Genomic DNA, 18676 nt, shown 5'->3' with positions numbered 1-18676 from the left:
TATAATTCATTGGTGACTCAATGTACTATACATGTTGGGATAGTCAGTATCCTAATCAAGCAATAATATTCCAGAAATGGCCTAAATTATATTGTTTATTACATTGTATATTATATTGAAAGGATTCGAGACAAACTGGATCTCAAAGGCTGTAGCTTTTTGCTTTCTTGCAGAATTTAAAGTTTATTTCCTGGACTGAATTCTGAAGTGTTGAAATAATATTTGGGATGAACCATGTGTTTTCCTCCGCTTTTGTTTAGTCACTCTCTGGATGAGGGCTATTTTCTGTTGCAGGTGACCTTTGCGGATGTGGCGATATATTTCACCGAGGAGGAATGGAAACTATTGACAAAGAAGCAGAAACTTATGTACAGTTCCGTTATGATGGAGAATTATGACAATGTGGCCTCTGTGGGTAAGGAACCTGAACCCATTGCCCTTCCTGTGAAGACTGAGGGCCCTTTCATAATCTACTGTCAGAGCGATATGATTCCTCTTTAGAATTATAGAATCAAAGAGTTGAAATAGACCACAAGGACCATCCGGTTCAATCTTCTGCCATGCAGGAACAGACATTCAAAGCACCCCTGAGAGATGGCTATCCAGCCTCTGTTTAAAGACCTCCAAAGAAAGAGACTCCACCAAACTCTGAGGGAGTATATTCCACTGTTGAAGAGCTCTTACTGTCAGGAAGTTCCTCCTAAAGTTTAAGTGGAATCTCTTGTCCCTGTGACTTGCATCCATTGTTCCATGTCCTTTTCTCTCGAATAGCAGAAAGCAAGCTTGTTCCATCCTGAATATGACATCTCTTCAAATATTTGAACAGGGCTGTCTTATCCACTCTTAACCTTCTCTTCTCCAAGCTAAACATATCCAGCTCCCTAAGTTGTTCCTCAGAGAGCATGGTTTCCAGATTGTTCAACATTTTGGTTTCTTTCTTCTGGACATGCTCCAGCTTCTAAACATCTGTTTGAACTGTGGCGCCCAGAACTGGACACAGGATTATTGCAAGTGAGCCCTGACCAAAACAGAATAGAGTGACACTATTACTTCCCTTGATCTTGACACTATACTCCTATTGATACAGCCTAGGATCACATTGGCCTTTTTAGCTGCTGCATCACACTGTTGACATATGTTCAACTTGTGCTCTACTACCATTCCTAGTCCCCTTTCACACATAATTTAACTGTCAGAACAACTTCCTGTGGAATCTTGGAATTTCTAGTTTTAGAGAGGCACTATTGTTCTTCACTTTGTAAGGATTCTCAATATCCAACCCTAAACTGCCAATTCTGGAATTTTGTGGGAAGGAGCCATGGAGATTAATGCTTTTTGCCCCCAAATGGTTCTTATGCCATTCCTGAGCAAGTTTCCTGGCTTTTGTAGCCCCTCTTCCAGCCTTTTTTGGCTCTGAAGAGGCTGTTTTAATGCTCATCCCTGGCACTTGACCCTCACTAATATCAAAAACCAGGTACGAGACCCCTTGTTCTGCCTTTCCTAATGCATTAGTTGTATATTGATTGCCCTGCCTTTCTCAAGAAATGAACCTGAAAGTGTCCCTTTTATGCATCACACTCTGTGGATGTGTGTCTGTGATAGAGCGATGGAGGCAATGTGAAAAACAGAAAGGCATGAAAGAGATGTTGAGGGTGAAATGGTAAAGCAGTGCAGATGGGCAAGAGGGAAGTTTGGAGAGTGGATGGAGAAATGGAAGGGGGTCAGGCATCTGGGAGCCAGGAGGGGAAGGCAGGAGCAAAGCCAGGATCGCCTGGCTCTGTGCGGAGAGGAAGGGACCTCTGGGAAGGGCAAGGAGAGGGGTCTTGGGGATTGGGAGGCAGCTACCAACCATTCAGATAATAATAATAGGTTTTATTTGTATTTACCTGTAAAATAGCCACAAAAACAACAATAGCATCTTTTTACACAGAGTAAAAAAACAAGTTGCTTAAAACTCAGTTCGGGACAAATAAAAACATTGTATAAAATGCACAATTGCGATCAGAAGTGGGATTTCTCCTTAAGTTTTTTGCAAGAGGTCGGGTGGGTAAGCCTGCCGGAAGGGATCCGTCTTAAGTGCTTTCTTGAAAGCATCCAAGGTGGGGATAAGACGGATCTCCTCCGGCAAGTGGTTCCATAACTTGGGGGCCATGGCTTTGTACGCTCTGTGGGAAGTTGTTCTTAGCCTGACCTTTGGGTAATCTAATAAAGTCTTCCCAGATGTTCTGAGAGTATGGGGCATATTGTGTATGGAAAAGCGTTCCCTCAAATTGCTCAGGCCCAAGCCATGTAGGGCTTTAAAGGTAATAACCAACACTTTGTATTGCGCCCGGAAGCTAATTGTCAGCCAATGTAGAGATACTGGTGTTATATGGTCTGACCTAGATGTTCCAGTGACCAATTTGGTGCCGCATTTTGAACTAACTGAAGCTTCCGAACTTGGTACAAAGGTCGCCCCATGTAGAGCACTGAACCTAAGAACTGAACTTGAAATCAAGCCTTGTTTTCATACATATTAAGTGTTCCATTTAGCAGTTATGAGCAATGTCTATGAAGAGAGGAAAGGGTGACACAAACATTCCTTTTTCTCTCATGCCTCTTTTCCAACCTGAGCTTGCTTAGCTCCATGGTTGATTCCAGAGGCCCTTTGTCACTCGAAATGCTGGAGTCTGGGGAGGAGACCCACAAGTGCTATGCTTTTCAGGGGAATTTCATACTTAGCTCCAAGGAGAGATTGAAGTAACAGTGACCTCGGGATTCATCCCAACTATACCAGGCCTGAAAACACACAGAACTCCAGAGGCATTTCAAATAGGTTTTTGTGTTTTATTTAGGGGAAAAGCAAAATGCACGCATACACACACATATACAGATATAGGTGTTCACGCATACACACAAGAATTGGGTAACAAAGGTGGGAGTGGTGAATAGTGTAAGGCTTTGCTAATGGTAATACATTACCTAGCTGGATCTTGATTCAAATTGCTGAGGGTCCAGAAAGGGGAGAGAATTCAGTAACTCCAATGGCAAGTGGGGCCGGTGAGTGTAGTGAGGTATTTAGCAATGTACACCAATTGACTGTCTGTCTGTAACTGGACTGAAACTGAAGAACAGCCGGATGGGGCTGATATTTATACTGAAGTCGTTGCTTGGGGGCAGAAACCGAGCATTCAAAAAGATTTAAATTGCTTTAGGATGTTTCCTGGGTGGGGAAAGAATTGTCTGAAACTGAAATAAATGCAATGGGTGCTTGGTTGAAATACTTCAGCCAAACAGGATTGTCACACCGGCTCTTAAGTCATTCTTGGCTCTGAATTCTGGTCCCATTCACAAGCCAATGTATAGCACAGTCTGAAGGCGACACTCCCAGAGCTCAACAATAACATAGCAGAGTACAGAAGCAAATCTCCAGATATAGGCATTGGCAATGCACAAACCACTTTCCACACTTAAAAATAACTCTCAAACAGTTGATTTGCTCCAAGTCCATGGAGATTCTTTATCTTGAGTTGCAATATAAAACAAATATTTACCAGCTCTCCTCTCTGAATTGTATCCACTTCACAATCACTTATACACCCAACACCAACCCACACCAATCCGCATATGAGTTGTATACTGTATTGGTTGTGAGTCATCTCCTGGTGCCACACAGCATGAAGCATCCTCTGCAGTTAGCTTGCATCATGCCATGTGCTCTGACTCAACACTCTATGGCAGTCTCACAGGAAATGATGCCACTTTTCAATCAAAGTATTTTACATATATTTAATGAAATATTTTTCAACTGTCTGACTATCTGCTTCTACTCATTTCCTTCTGGCAGTTCAGCTACAATCTCTTCTTTGCAAGCTCCTAGGAGTAAGAAAACAATCATTATATGGATTTGGGGGCATCCAGAACAGGGTTATGCTCAGGTCATTCAAACCAATTCTATTAATTTAATCTCAAATGGGGAGGGGTGAACATTGGGCTAAATCTTGGGGTAAAACTTTCCTCTCTTAACACTGAGATTCAGTCTTGTCTGTCATTGTTCTCCTTTACAGAAGAATTTGTCAGTCACGAGAGAATCCACACAAGAAAGAAGTCACATAAATGCCATCATTGTGGGAAATATTTTGCTTACAAGTCAGTCCTTGTAAAGCATCAAAGATTCCACACAGGAGAGAAGCCATACAAATGCCAGCGTTGTGGGAAATGGTTTTCATGCAAGTCAAACCTAGTGAAACATCAGAGAGTCCACACAGGAGAGAAGCCATACAAATGCGAGCATTGTGCGAAATGTTTTTCTATGAAGTCAGACCTAGTGACACATCAGAGAGTCCACACTGGAGAGAAGCCATACAAATGCCAGCACTGTGGGAAATGTTTTTCTTCAAAGTCAAACCTATTGGCACATCAGAGAGTCCACACAGGAGAGAAGCCATACAAATGCCAGCATTGTGGGAAAGGTTTTTCTTCAAAGTCAAACCTTTTGGCACATCAGAGAGTCCACACAGGAGAGCACCCAAACAAATGCCAGCATTGTGGGAAATGTTTTTCTTCACAGTCAAACCCATTGGCACATCAGAGAGTCCACACTGGAGAGAAGCCATACAAATGCCAACATTGTGGGAAACAATTTGCTTACAAGTCAATCCTTGTCATACATCAGAGAGTCCACACAGGAGAGAAGCCATACAAATGCCAGCATTGTGAGAAATGTTTTTCTTCAAAGGCACACCTAGTGAGACATCAGAGAGTCCACACAGGAGAGAAGCCATACAAATGCCAGCATTGTGAGAAATGTTTTTCTTCAAAGTCAAACCTAGTGAAACATCAGAGAGTCCACACAGGAGAGAAGCCATACAAATGCCAGCATTGTGGGAAATGTTTTTCTTCAAAGTCAAACCTAGTGAAACATCAGAGAGTCCACACAGGAGAGAACCCAAACGAATGCCAGCATTGTGGGAGATGTTTTTCTAGTAAGTCAAACCTAGTGACACATCTGAGAATCCACACAGAAGGGAAGCCACACGAATCCCAGAAATGAACTAACATTATATTTGTCAATAAGCAATACAAAGAATATATTTTAAATCTTGTGGTGATAAGGAAAGGCCCTTGTGATTTTGTGTGTTAGGTTTTTGTGTCCATATGTCTGTTTATGTTTTTCAGTTATATTTTGTTGAGTTGAGGTTTTAATTGCCATTAGTATAGATTATTGCTTTAGTTTATAAATTTGAGTGGGGATCATGGTGGTGGAATAGGTTAGCTAGACAGAGGGGTGGGATTGGCTGTAGCTGGTTAGAACAGTTATGGGAATGATAGCATTTGGAATTTGTGGGATGTTGGCTGAAGAAAATTGGGGACCAGTATTAACAGAAAGGGCTAGTTTCTGGGAATGGCAAAGGGGGGCTTGTTATCTGTGGGGCATAGACTATGGGAATTGGAGGGGGGGATAGGTTTGGAAGAGGGTCTTTTCGGTTTTGGGGTTTTAATGTATTGTTTGGCTTGGGGAGGGCAGCTCTGACTTAAATGCTAAAATTTCTGATTATGTGTTTGCAATAAAGTTTTTTTTGTTTCAACACACTGGACTCATTGGTGTACAGAAATTCTGCATTTGCACAAAATGTACCCTTTCTTCTCTCCTCAGCCCTCAGCTCCTTTCCCAGCCATAAAAACAGAGGCAAACACACACACACACACACACACACACTCAGAGAGACAGAGCTATATGTACAAAGCAGAGCCTTCCCAGCCTTTCCCTCATGAGTCCAGATCTGCAGCTTGGGCTCTATTCTGGAAGGAAGGAAAAAAGGCTGTAGTCCTTCCCTTCTTCTAAAGGCCAACAGTGGAATAAACAGCAGGAACAGAAAAGGCCTTACAATCCCTGCGCCTGCTCAGAAAGGGTCTTTGGGGCATCTGCGCATGCACACTCTCAGCCCCTGAAGCTGCTCTGAGGGCGGGAAGTGGGGAGAGCCCTCATTCATTTGGGGGAACCTTGCGGTTCTGGGACCATGCTGAAAGGGCCTTGGACCCCCTTGAAATGATGTATGTTAAAAGAGGAGAAGGAAGGAATAAAGGAATGAAAGTGCCAAGGGAAGAGAAGCATAAAGGGACTGCTGAAGTCGGGGGGGGGGGTTGGATCTGGGACCTGTTTCAGGCACCTTCCTCCAAGAACCCATTATTAGAGCCTTCTACAGCTCACCATGATGCTTTAAATGATTATTTCACAGATAATATCTCTCAGATAAGAGCCAAATTGGACGTCAGCATTATTGCAGAGGCTGTAAGTGAGGTGTCCATGAGTAAGATCATACTGGATCAATTTGAATCTGAGTACTGAGGATGTGGACAAGCTCCTTTTAAGTGTGAAGAGGAGAACTTGCCCTCTCAACCCTTGCCCTTCTTATATCACCTGAGATATATCAAAGCTGCATCTCTTAGTTAGGGCTATTTTCCATCATGCTTAAAAGAAGCAGTGTTCCGGCCGTTTATGGAAAAGCCCTCCCTAGATCCCTTGGAGATGAACAATTACAGACCAGTCTCCCGTCTTCCATTTCTAACCAACATAATTTTGAGGGCAGTTGTTCTTCATCTCCAAGCGGTCTTGGATGAGACAGATTATCTGGACCCATTTCAAACTGGCCTCAGGATGGGATACGGAGTCGAAACTGTTATGGTTGCCTTAGTAAATGATCTTTCCTTCAAGGGGGGTGTAACTTACCAAACTTTAAGCTGTATTATTATGTAGCTTGTCTCAAATGGTTAGAAGAATGGTTCAAATTAGAAAACAAGAATTTATTGAATATAGAAAAAGCTAACCTGAATCTTGGTATACATGCATATATGTGGTATACAAAACCAAAAGATGATAATACTTTTAACCATCATGTTATAAGAAGATCATTGCTTAAAGCATGGTATAAAATGAGACATCAATTTTGGGTGTAATTGCAAGAAGCCTATTACAATAGAACAAAGGACAAAGATACTCCATGGCTAAGATATGGAGATTTAATAAACAAAACACCAGAAGGAAAATACAATATGAAATCTATGGAAGAACTTAATGAAAAAGGAAACATGAAGGATTGGTTTTTATACAACCAATTAAACAATCGTTTTAAGGCAGACAATAAAGCTCCTGGGTTAACGATGGATAACAATGAAATAGATAAAATTATGATGGACAAAAAAGGTAAACACATTTCTAAATATTATAAACCATTAAAATAAAGAGATCTAGAAGATGAAATTATTAAACACAGCATGGTAAGATGGGCACCTGATATAAATAAAACTATAACTATAGAGGAATGGGGGAAATCATGGAAAGGAACAAATAAATTCACTCTGTGCCAAAACTATAAAGGAAATTATATCAAAATGTTATACAGGTGGTATCTAACCCTCCAAAAAACCCACCAGAGATACAAAACTGGCAATACTAAGTGCTGGAAATGAGGGAACCCGAGGGAAGCTTCTTTCATTTTGGTGGACATGCATTAAAGCTAAAGGATTCTGGCAAAGGATTCATGGAAGCATCTAAAACATTCTGGATATAAATATTCCCTTTGAACCAAATTTATTTTTACTAAACATGACACACAACATAAAGTCAGTAAAATACAATATAATTGTTTTATATATGGTCTCATGTGCAAGGATCTTATTTGCTCAAGTTTGGAAATCTGCAATTAATCCTTCTATCGAAGATTGGTTGATTAAGATACATGAAGCTAGAAATGTGGACATAGTATCTGCCTTACTAAGAGGGAAATCAAAGGAATATTTAGAAATGGAATGGAGTTGTCTTAAACATTTGAAGAAAAGAGTGATAACATTCCGTTAAATTAATAGTTAATGTTTGGTCGATATTTGGTAATTTAAATACTATCATGGGAATACCTCAGTGTAATAAACATTTTTCAAAATATAAAAAGGAAAACCCACATCATTGTTGTGGGGAGCGCCACACACCGAGTTGTATAGCCACATTCTGTGCTGCTCCTGGCCTTGCTGCAGGTGAGCGATTGACAGTTCGAGGGTGGCGACACGCTCCAACGCTGCAGTGGGAAAAGGAAGTGTTTAGACTTTGCTTGTTGTTTCTTGCTCCCTTCACCCTTAATAATAAGTTTTATTTATAAACCGCTTTTCCGCAGTGATCAAAGCAGTGTACAGGTAAAAATTGCAATGACAGAGTAGATAATACAGAATAAAAATTGCAATACATAAATAAAACTGCAATAAAAACATTACAGTTATACAAATTAAAAACATTACATCAAATCCAAGCTAGCTGAGTGCAGTCGATAGTACAATTCATATAGGGGGGAGTCACATGATATCAAGGAACTTTGGGGAAGGCTTGCCAAAACAAGAAGGTCTTGAGTCTCTTTTTAAAGCGATCCAGGGAGGTGGTGGAGTGGAGCTGATTGGGAAGGGTGTTCCAGATCCTAGGGGCCGAGATGGAAAAGGCCCTTTGCGAGGTTGACACATATCTCTCCATCGGGATCCTCAGCAAATTCTTCCCGGCTGACCTGAGCATACGGGGCAGATTATATGGGGAGAAGCGGTCCTCCAAGTACCCTGGGCCCAAGCCATTTAGGGCTTTATAGGTAATAACCAACACCTTGTATTGAGCCCGGAAGCAGACAGGCAACCAATGAAGATCTTTCAAGATAGGTGTTATATGGTCTGACCTGGAACCTCCAGTGACCAACCTAGCTGCCATATTTTGCACTAATTGAAGCTTCCAGGTTTGGTACAAGGGTTGCCCCATGTAGAGCGCATTGCAAAAGTCTAATCGAGAGGTTACCAGAGCATGTACTACAGTTTCGAGGTCCCTCTGGTCCAGATAGGGGCGCAGTTGGCGTATCAGCCGAAGCTGATAACAAGCGCTCCTGACCGTCGCATCCACCTGAGATGACAGGTGGAGCGACAAGTCCAGGAGCACACCCAAATTGCGAACTGAGTCCTTCAAGGGGAGCATGACCCCATTCAGGACAGGGTGGCAAATCTCACTACCTGGACCCGGGGAACCTATCACCAGTACTTCCGTTTTCTCTGGATTCAGACTGAGTTTGTTTTCCCTTATCCAGCCCATTACCGACTCCAAGCAGGCATCCAGAGGAGAGATGCCATCCCTAGTAACTGCATCAGTCGGAGACACAGAGAAGCAGATCTGGGTGTCATCAGCGTACTGATAACATCGCGCCCCATCTCTCTGGATGATCTCTCCCAGCGGTTTCATGTAAATGTTGAATAGCATGGGGGACAGAATGGCTCCTTGAGGGACACCAGATGTAAGCGCCCTCTTATTGGAGCACACGTCCCCCAGCCACACCATCTGGAATCTACCCGAGAGGTAGGAATGGAACCACTGAAGCGCAGTGCCCCTGATTCCCAACTCCCTCAGGCGTTCCAGAAGGATACCATGGTCAATGGTATCGAAAGCCGCTTAGATGTCCAAAAGCACTAACAGGGACACGCTTCCCCTATCCATGCTCAGACAGAGATCATCGACTAAGGCGACCATGGCAGTCTCAACTCCATAGCCCGCCCAGAAGCCGGTTTGAAATCGGTCTAGAAAATCCGTTTCATCCAAGATCGCTTGGAGTTGGAAGGCAACCCCCCTCTCGATCACCTTACCCAAAAAAGGCAGCAGCGAGACCAGCCGATAGTTATTATAAATCAGGGGGTCTAAGGAGGGTTTTTTAAGTAGAGGTTTTACAACTGCTAATTTCAATTGTGATGGAAATCGTCCCTCTCTTAGAGATGTATTGATTATGCGGTGCAGCATAGATGTCACCACCATCGCCCCCTGAGCTGCCAGCCATGAGGGGCAGGGATCGAGAGAGCATGTTGTCTTCCTGACACTTCTAAGAATCTTGTCCACATCCTCGGTACTAACAAACTCGAAATGATCCAGTTTAACGGAGTCCACGGAAGCTCCGGACACCTCTCTTATAGCATCTGAAAAAACACTGGCGTCAAGATCAGCCCTTATCCGAGATATTTTGTCCGCGAAGAAGTTGTTAAATTTGTCACAGCAGGCTTTGGATGGCTCTAAGGTAGGGTTCAGGGAGGGGGGCAGATGAGTTAGCTCCCTCACTACCCTGAACAGCTCTGCCGGATGCGACTCCACGGACACAATACGTTTCTAGTTTTTTGTGGTGTGGCTCCAAGTCATTGTCGACTTCTGGGGAGTCTCTCCTGGGGTTTCCTTGGCAAGAGTTGTTCAGAAGAGGTTTGCCATTGCTTTCCCTGAGGCTGAGAGAGTGTGACTTCTTGCCCAAGGGACCCAGCTGGTTTCATGGAGGAGTGGGGCACTGGACCCTGGCCTCCGTAGTTACAACCCATCACTCAAACCACTGCACCACACTGCCTCCCATTCCCATGTACAACCTGTGAAATAACATCCAGTGAATTATAAAAGGATTTCCCTTAACCTACACTGGGACCAGTTAAGGAACCTTATTTCTGCTTCTTTACTGATCTTCCCAAGCATCAACTGAGCCAAGACACGTGTAAAAGGAGCATTGAGTAGTAGATACTCCAAGGAGGTATTTATTATAGATATCAAAATATAACTAAAATATAATTCATACAAGATATTAAGAATCTTGCAGGTACAATATTTGTAAGTATATAATGTTCAATTCATACAAGTTATTAAAACAATAAATAAACCTAAGTATCCAATTCTGAGACTAACTTCCAAGATCCGCTCTTTAACTCTCTCTCTTGATCTCCAACCGACACAATTCCCCCAACTGTCTCTTGGTCTCTCAGGCCTTATATCTCCTTCTCACGGAAGCTTCCAGAAGGACCTTTATCTTGCTCTCTGATTGGTCAAGTGAGCCTTCCGTTGCAGTGATGTCATTCTGCATTTGCATAAACCTCCCTTTACTGCCTGAAGAAGACCTCCATTGACTGGAGCCCAGTCATTACACAAACTCTTCAAAGGTTTCTGCCTAATGACGACTAAACCGCTTCCAAACTGCGTCCAAACCACTCTTAGTCTCCTGGATGCTCAGAAACGCCTCGCAAACGAAGCCAGAAGCGGTGTACCATAAGCGGAGAGACAAGACGCGCGGCTTAAGGAAACCTAGAGCGTCCGGCAACAGCGTCATCTCTTTGCCTGGAGCCATTGCAGTGGAATTTTCATCCTTGGAGCCAAATGGGGCAGAGGAGCCAGTCCTTCTTGCTGAGAAGAAACAACAGATTGAACAGCAACCATGCCCTCCAGACTTTCTGACCAAAGAATGCCTTTCAACAGCCCATAGTGTTATCTCAGTGGATGAACTCTTAGACAAAAAACTGGTAATCAACCGAAGCGTCTTAAACTCGCCTTTGATAACTTTATACCAAAAGCTCCAGCTCTATAAGAAAGCTTGGCTCAATCCAGCAGCACAGGACCCAGAAAGGAAGGAAAGCTGGGCTGCAAAGAGAACAGAATCCATGATCCTAGGAGCAGTTCAGCAGCTGTTTCAAAGGAGCTGGGAAAGGAAAATGCAAGAGGACTCTGCAAGCACACCAAGCCATGCTGCAAATGGCCTAGAATTGATCAAGCAATGGCAGATGGAGTTCCTATAGAGCTGTTAGACTTTCTGTGAGCCAACGTCTACATACACACCCCTATAGCATTGATATGCTTGCTGTGGAGTGGCTTCCCAGTATATCTGCACATAAGAGTATTGTGCTAACATTTGAACCATCTCCAATTCCTCTTCTGTTGGTGAAAATGAAGGGGGTTTTGACCAACTTTGAAATAATAACAAGGTGAGTTTATAGCGATAATACGACTTCCCTGACACTTCCGCTGTTCTGAGGTCAACTTCTAAGGCCCTTTTAAAACAGAGAAGACACATGCATAGAACATAATGGAGTCAATGAGCGCTAGCTGTGAAGACAAAGAAGGAGAAGTAATTTTGGGGCGATCTATTCTGCCTCCTTTGGATTCTACTATTCTTTCAGAAAGGGTTTTTCTTTTTTAATTTCCTGTCTGATTTTAACTCTTAAGGTTTCTCCTTTTTCCCTGACAGCAGTGAAGATTGGGGCTAGATATATTACCAATATTGCTGTTGATTGCTTTGAGGACGCCCTCATTTAGTTATAGTTTTGTTGTCTATATTTTAACCGAATTGAATTTTATACCTTTTACATGCAAGATTATTATGTAATTTACTTGTGTTGTACTTTTATTATGCTGTTCCTACAGCTGTATTGTATTTTAACATTTTGTATGCAAATGGCCTTTGTTCTAAGTATTAATAACTGATTGATTGCTAATGTTATAATTGCAGGGCTTAATGGATTTGTTGCTTCAACTGGCAAAGATTGCAGGGGAATCACTCTCTACTCTGGATCCTCCATCTGGCTAGAAACAAGGAGGCTAAATTACATCTTCTTCATCCTGTCTCTCCAAGGAAGTGGAAAAGAGTATTTCTCTCAGTTCCCAATGATCTGGGAATAGCCTGTTTAAAATGTCAATCATCGTTTCCACACAGGAAAATATATTGTGAATATCTGAATGACAAGCTGAAAGCAACTGTGGTTGGTACTTTATGCATTAGGCTGAATGGCGTTGCTAGAGGCCCTGCCCCAGGAGCTAGGATTCAGTTCCCAAACCGCAGGTCCTGGGAGGATTCAGGGAGAGCTTATGGGAGCCAATGGGGAACGTTGCCTTCTCCTCCTGGTTGCTTTCCTGCACTCTTTTGTCAGGCTTGAAGACAACACAAGGTCAGTTCATGTAGTAATTCTGGAGGAGGAAGAAGAGAGTTCAACTGAAAATCAACCCTCGGATGGGATGGGTTGGGAAAGAAGGACTCAGGCTCTTAGACGTTTCCTGACCTCTTTTACTTTCCCAGTGAGAGTGGGTTTGTTCTTCATTGGAATCCTATTCTTGGGGGTTTACAGACAAGAGAGTCTTCTTAAAGACTAAGGGTTTTTTCCCCCCAAATCCCTCTGCTTCTTCCTCCCAGAGAACATGGCTTCCCTTTGACATCTAACTATGATGCTGAGTAGTACTACACAAAGATCTCCCCATCTCCCTTCTTGAAATGGTTCTGTTTCTGGAGGGAGAAAACCAACCCTTCTTTCCACAAAGTTGTGGCCAGCCTTGCTCCAAGATGCCATGACAGTCCCTGGTGTAGAGAGGCCTGTGGGGAGGATGGCATGGACCCACGGAGGGTGGGTTTCCCCACTGTCTCTTGGCTACAGAGAGCCTCCGTGTCGAGAGGCAGGCGGCCCTTTCCCTCTGAATCCCAGCTGCCCAGGAGGAGAGCAACCTCAGCAGAGGAAGGCTCTCCCTTTGGAGCAATGGAAAGGCATTTCTTGGCCTGGCTCTTCCTGGGAAAAGGAGACGGGGCTCGCTGGACTGTTTCTGGACCCTTGGCTTATTTGGCTGTTTGTAGGGCTAGCGCAAGGTGAGCTTATGGCAGAAGGAGGAGAACCGGCTTATGATGTTCTTTAGAGCCAAAAATGAAAGACTGGTTTGTCCTCAGAAACCCACCTTAGGATGGGAAAGGAGACAGACCAAAGAGGCCATTCTGTACTTTCCAGTCCCCAAAGGCTGGCTCTTGCATGTGAGGATGAGCTAACCACAATCCATGCGGGATTTGCAGCATAGAGAGAGGCATTTAGAAATCCAAGCCAGAGAGACCTAGTGCCTCCCAAACTACACATCCCACCATTTCATAGCATGTAGGCATTAAAACTCCAAAAAGAAACAGTGCTGTGACAGTGTAGTGTGAAAGAACCCTTTGATTCCTCTTTATCTGTTTAGACTACATCTTACGAGATCCTGGGATTTGTAGTGTAGTCGGCACTAGAACTTTCTTGCAGAAAACTCCAAGTATCCCTTCCACATGTGCAAAGCCTGAGGGATTCCCTACAGTGATGTCATATCACTTAAAGTAGAATCCTTGTAGTGTAATTCTCTGGGCATCAGCCCAAAGGAACCATTTCATAGGAGCTGTTGAAATCCACATTCCTGTTGGAGTACTCTGCAAACACAGCCAATAACTTCAAGAGGCTGAGAGGTCTGTCCCTTTCTCTTCCTGACAGACCCTGAAACCAATCCTGGCCAGTTCCATCAGGGCTAGCCTGCAAGAAGAAACTCTTCCGTCTATAACTGTCGTCTTCCGGCCTGCGAGGGAGTTGACCAGGCAGGCCGAGCTCCATCAGGGCTAGCCTGGAAGAAGAGACTACTCCCTCCATAACTGCCATCTTCTGGCCTGCAACAAATCCCAGCCCCCCATCTGTCCAAAGGAGGGCAACTAAAATGTTGAAGGGTCTGGAAGGCTGAGAGAGTGAGGCTTGCCCAAGGCTTCAGTCCTTTTGAAAGCCTTTTTGCTTTGTCTTCTAGAAGGTGTTGCTTCTTGCACTGAAGAATGAGAGGAACCTTGTGCCAACCAAAAGGTTAACATTCTCTGGAGTTATGTCTGATAATATGTATATATAGGATTGCAATACTTGTTCATTTATTAAAAGTTGTTTAGTGCATCCCATATCATAGAATCTCATAGCTATGTCTCTTAATAGCAGTTAACCAAATTAGAGTATATAAAACAAAAACATGAAACAAGCTAGACAAGGAAACTGTTAAATGGATTTGTAATTGGTTGACTGGCCGAACCCAAAGGGTGCTCAACTATGGCTCCTTTTCATCCTGGAGAGAAGTGACCAGTCAGGTGTCCAGTGGGGTTCTGTCCAGGGCCCAGTGCTATTCAACATCTTTATCAATGACTTGGATGACAGAATTGGGGGCATACTTATCAAATTTGCAGATGGCACCAAAAGAGATCTTAAATTTGCCATCCTTCGTCGCATCATCCTGTCTTGAATGCTATTTAACATCTACATGAAACCACCTGGAGAGATCATCCGGAGGTATGGGATGGGCTTTTATCAGTACGCTTATGACATCCAATATCTCTCCATGCCCCAGACTTCAGCGTCAACTAAGGAAGGCATCTCCCCTGTGAATGAATGTCTTGAGGGAGTAATGGGCAAGATGAGGAAATCAGATTGAAAGTGAATCCATTGAAGACAGAAGTACTTGTTGTTGGAGCCTCTAACCCAGGTATGGAGGTTTGTCTACCGCTCCTGGACAGGGTCACAGTTCCCCTAAAGGACTATGTTTGCAGTTTGGGGTGCTCCTGGTTCCTTTGCTCCAGGTGTCAGCTCAGAGAGATGCGACGGCCAAGAGTGCCTGTTATCAGCTTTGGTTGATACGCCAGCTGTGCCCTTTCCTGGAACCTGAAGACCCAAAAACTATGGTTCATGCACTGGTAAGCTCACATCTTGACTTCTGCAATGCGCTCTACATAGGGCTACCCTTGCAGTAAGTCTGGAAACTTCAACTAATTCAAAATATGGCAGCTCACTGTGACAATTTATTTATTTATTTAGGTTCAGGTGAGCTTTATTTATAAATTCACATACAGTTATACATTTGCGATGGTACTTTCCAGTTATTTATAACTTCTGCCAGGATCTCTTGAACATACACGATATTTACAGATTGATCATATTTACAACTTCTAATACTTTGCAATATATGTTCTATTTATTATCTTGGCATCACCTATATATTCCGTATGGATATTTTGCCCATTCCTGTATTTTCCCCTTACATTAGAAAAGAGGTAGAGAGCAAACTCTTCAAGTATCTTTATTTTATTATCTGGAGTGAGATGGGCTTTTCCAACTGACTCACTTATAATTAGTATTAACTATTAATAAGTCCTCCTTTCTGGGAATGGCTCAAGCCCTTAAAGGCTCAGGCCCCTTCCTCCTCCTCCATTTTCTCCTCTGGAGGGACTGAGCATGCTCAGTGGCAGCCAGGGCAGCCATCTTCCTTCAGGGCAGAGGGGCTTCAGGGGCTGCTACTGAGCATGCCCAGATCTCTTGAGGAGCATCCTCAGTACTCTCCCTCCCTCCCTTGGTGTTTCCATGGCGACAACAGACTCTGCCTGGCAACAGTGAAGGAGGCCATTCTCAGAGGCACAAAGACACTCCTCTGGGGGATGACATCACTGGTGGGCAACCGTCCAATCAGAGGGCAGCTGTTGGGGAAGAAGCTTCTAGAAGGTGGCTGCTGAGACTAGAGAGGTCTGAATGGGGTCCTAGGAGGCTGTGGCTTTGACCATCGGCTGCTTAGGAAGAAGAAGGGCTCTTTCTGGGTCTCCTTGGCAGGGAAGGGAAGGTGGGGCCTCCATGGGGCACTCCCCAGTTTGGTTCCTCTGTGAGAATGAGGACTGGAGGGGAAGAGCCCCATTTTGGAGCCAGTGATGGGGGGATGGAGGGCCTTCTGTAGGGAGGCAGCTTTGGGGCTGGAAGCAAGGAAGGCTCCTCCTCCTCCTCCTCCCTCCAAAAAAGACAGAAAGGCCCCTCTGGCTGCCAGGCCTCCTCTTCCTTCTTGGGGGTCTCTGTGGGTCTATGAGATTTCAGAGGGGAATCAAAGGGTGTCTCTGTGTGAATATATACATCTGCTTCTGTTCAGGCAAAAGAGGACCATCTCTGGTGTTGAAGCTCTTTCCAGACTCCTCTCCAAAGGCTGGATCCTGGAGGGAAGGGGATCTGGCTCTGTTTCCTTCATTGCAAACTGTTGCTCTTCTTTCAACTGGGATGGACATCCTATCGCCCACCAGATGTTGACAGACTACATCTCCCATCATCCCCTTGGAGAGCATAACAAATAAAAGAAGGATGCTGGGAGTTGTAGTGCACTGACACCTGGAGGCCAAAAGAAATCCCATCCCTAGTTTAGGACCAAGCCTTGTGCGTAATCCCAGCTAGAGGATTTTGGGGTTGTTTTTCTTAATGAAGAAAGAAGGAACCCAAGACAAGAGCCTTTTCCTGTTCCTTCGTCTGTTCAGTTGGCTTCACTCTGGAGCAACCCTAAGAAGGAGGGAACGCCAAAGACCTTGTTATTAACTGACTGAACAAGGTCTTGCAAGCTGAAAGTCTTCCTTTCCTTGACTCAGTCCACCTCCAGCCACTCTTTCTCTTTCCTGATGCCTTCCACTTTACTGACCATCCTCCTTTTTTCCAGGGAGTCATGTCATCTAACTATCTGCCCAAAGTACAATAGCTTCATTGATTTGTTTGATCTTCTAGGAAAGGTTGAGGCTTGCTTTCCTCTGAGAGCCATTGAACTCTATCTTTGGTGGTCCATGGAAGACTGCATAAGTGTTGCACATGTAAAACACCTCCATTTGTACTTTCTGCAGGTGTGCAAAGAACCAAGATGGCCTCCAAAGGAAGGAAGAGAGGAGAAACTATCTTCAGTTCCTCCTTCGAGGAAGAAAATGGAGGAAAGAAGACCTTGGGACAGTAAATGTTCAGCCCTCCTTTTTTGAAGTGGAGCCATTGGGAATTTGAGAGACTGGGATGCAATGGGGGTCAGTTATGTACAATCCTCTGTCTTTCAGTGATTAGTTGATTCGTGGTCACTGCCATCTTGCCCTTGCTTCCCCTCTCAGCCAATCAGGACCAGGGATGGATTGAGGGACTGGGATTCCAGCCAATCAGGGCCAGGGATGGAGGGAGGGATTGGGATTCCAGCCAATCAGGGCCCCTCAGAGTGTCCTCAGGAGGACTTCTTCTGCTCCTGCCTTTGTCCTTCTGTGGAAAATTGATTAAGGGAGAAAAAGATGACAAATGCAATGAACTATAAGGGAAGGTTATTGTTGGGGTATCTTTCCCCTTTTTGTTGGTTTGTTTTTAGTGGTTTTAATTCTGTGGAGAGTTTGTTTAATTGGGTTTTAGGAATAACCTTTTGAGTCAGCATTGGTTTTAATTCTTGTTAGCCACTCCTGCAGTCCCAGGGATGGGGAAAAGACAGAAGGTGGGTGGGTGGAAGAACAATGGTGAAAGCAGAGGAGGAGAAGGATCCACTCTTCCCAGAGCCACCTCCAGCTCTGTCCTGTTTTGCCCTTGCAAGGCTAGCCAACCCTCAGTCCAGAAACTCAGTGTTTCAAGCACTGAGTGAAAGGGAGAAGGGATGGTTGTCTCACCAAGTCCTGTGTAGCAAAAGCAGTGGTGCTATAATCCAGTCCACGTTCATCACGAGGCTTCAGTCATTCCAGTCCATCAGGTTCAAAGGGGAAATCTGAGAGTCTTCCAGGTCCGAGCAGAATTCCAGGTAACAGGCATTCAGCCAACATTCAAGGCAAGAGCAAGGTGTCTCCCAAGCACCACGGATGGTTCTCAACCATGCTGGACCGAGGGAGGTGCTGGGATATTTCTAACCCATCTGGGTCTCCCATGTTCTAGCTGTTGGCTTCCTACTTAACCATAGAGAATGCCCTTGTCTCTCTTTTTCTTGGGGTCTCTCTGTGGGAGTAAGCCCCAGTCAATCTGGCTCAGGAGGAGGGAAACCTTGCTGCTGGGAACCTGACCCTGGGACTGGCTGCAGGCTTACCTCCGGAGGATCTGGACAGTGGCTGCAGCCCTGGCTTGTCCCTGGGATCTCAGCCTCCACCTCAGACTCAGAGGACAGGCCTGGCTCCTGGTGGCAGGGCATGGCAAGCCCTCACCTGGAGCGCCACCTTCATTTCAAACCCCAAAGGGGGAAAGTTCCCAGAGACCTTCCCTGCAGAGTCTTGTAGGGCCAATTGGCTGTGAGGTTTGAGGTCCTTCTGGTGAGATGCAGTTGTAGGGCAACACATTTGGAAGGCAC

The sequence above is a fragment of the Sceloporus occidentalis genome, unplaced genomic scaffold (assembly GCF_023333645.1).
Source record: "Sceloporus occidentalis isolate IW3139 unplaced genomic scaffold, rSceOcc1.0.p SCAF_237, whole genome shotgun sequence".
In the NCBI taxonomy this organism is placed as follows: Eukaryota; Metazoa; Chordata; class Lepidosauria; order Squamata; family Phrynosomatidae; genus Sceloporus; species Sceloporus occidentalis.
Note: the sequence above shows the minus strand (reverse complement) of the source record.